Source organism: Pelophylax lessonae, assembly GCF_965119305.1.
Source record: "Pelophylax lessonae genome assembly, chromosome: 13".
NCBI classification, from domain to species: domain Eukaryota; kingdom Metazoa; phylum Chordata; class Amphibia; order Anura; family Ranidae; genus Pelophylax; species Pelophylax lessonae.
The window spans coordinates 1,413,727-1,415,248 of NC_138780.1; the positions used below are offsets into that span (position 1 = coordinate 1,413,727).

Below are 1,522 nucleotides of genomic sequence, written 5' to 3' on the forward strand. Positions count from 1 at the left end.
AGCACTCAACTTCTTTGGTGGACCATGGAGAGGCCTGTTCTGAGTGGAACTTGTCCTGTTATACCGCTGTATGGTCTTGGCCACCGTGCTGCAGCTCAGTTTCAGGGTCTTGGCAATCTTCTTATAGCCTAGGCCATCTTTATGTAGAGCAACAATTCTTTTTTTCAGATCCTCAGAGAGTTCTTTGCCATGAGGTGCCATGTTGAACTTCCAGTGACCAGTATGAGCGAGTGAGAGCGATAACACCAAATGTAACACACCTCCCCCATTCACACCTGAGACCTTGTAACACTAACGAGTCACATGACACCGGGGAGGGAAAATGGCTAATTGGGCCAAAATTTGACACTTTCACTTAGGGGTGTACTCACTTTTGGCATATATTGCATACCGCAGTGCTGTACCTCAGAGACTACTGAGTCAGTCTCTGTACCAGAGGAGCTTACACTCTAATGTCCCCTCCCCCGCAGTCACACACTATACATGTTCTATACGGTGGGATCAGTTCTGTATCATCTCTGTTTCTTTTTCTCTTCCAGCATTACTGACAAGCATTGCCACACAGAGTACAACCGCTGCACCACCTGCCACGGCCACAACCGCAGCAAATACTGCAAATAGTACTACAGCTGCACCACCAGCCACGGCCACAAGGAATAATACAAGTACCACAAATGGTACTACCACTGCACCACCTGCCACGGCCACAACCACAGGGAATAATACAAGTACCGCAAATAGTACTACAGCTGCACCACCTGCCACGGCCACAACCGCAGGGAATAATACAAGTACCACAAATGGTACTACCACTGCACCACCTGCCACAACCACAGGAAATAATACAAGTACTGCAAATAGTACTACAGCTGCACCACCTGCCACAGGCACAACCGCAGTAAATAATGCAAGTACTGCAAATAGTACTACAGCTGCACCACCTGCCACAACCGCAGGGAATAATACAAGTACTGCAAATGGTACAACCACTGCACCACCTGCCACGGCCACAACCGCAGGGAATAATACAAGTACCGCAAATAGTACTACAGCTGCACCACCTGCCACGGCAACAACCGCAGTAAATAATGCAAGTACTGCAAATAGTACTACCACTGCACCACCTGCCACAACTGCAGGGAATAATACAAGTACCACAAATAGTACAACCACTGCACCACCTGCCACAACCGCAGTAAATAATGCAAGTACTGCAAATAGTACTACAACTGCACCACCTGCCACAACCACAGGAAATAATACAAGTACTGCAAATAGTACTACCACTGCACCACCTGCCACAGGCACAACCGCAGTAAATAATGCAAGTACTGCAAATAGTACTACAGCTGCACCACCTGCCACAACCGCAGGGAATAATACAAGTACCACAAATAGTACAACCACTGCACCACCTGCCACAACCGCAGTAAATAATGCAAGTACTGCAAATAGTACTACAGCTGCACCACCTGCCACAGGCACAACCGCAGTAAATAATGCAAGTACTGCAAATAGTACT

The 1,522-nt window shown here is 47.6% G+C and overlaps 1 long non-coding RNA gene across 2 annotated transcripts; it reads right to left on the reverse strand.

The window, feature by feature from the left end:
- Positions 1–653: 653 nt before the first annotated feature.
- LOC309569942 lies at positions 654–1,522 on the reverse strand. 2 transcript variants are annotated; one of them, XR_014226104.1, is made up of 4 exons: positions 1,473–1,522; positions 1,239–1,358; positions 999–1,061; positions 654–941 (listed from the first exon to the last, which is right to left on the reverse strand). It is a non-coding gene; the product is annotated as an uncharacterized lncRNA (long non-coding RNA). The 2 variants fall into 2 exon arrangements; XR_014226105.1 differs by having other exon boundaries at positions 654–932; positions 996–1,061.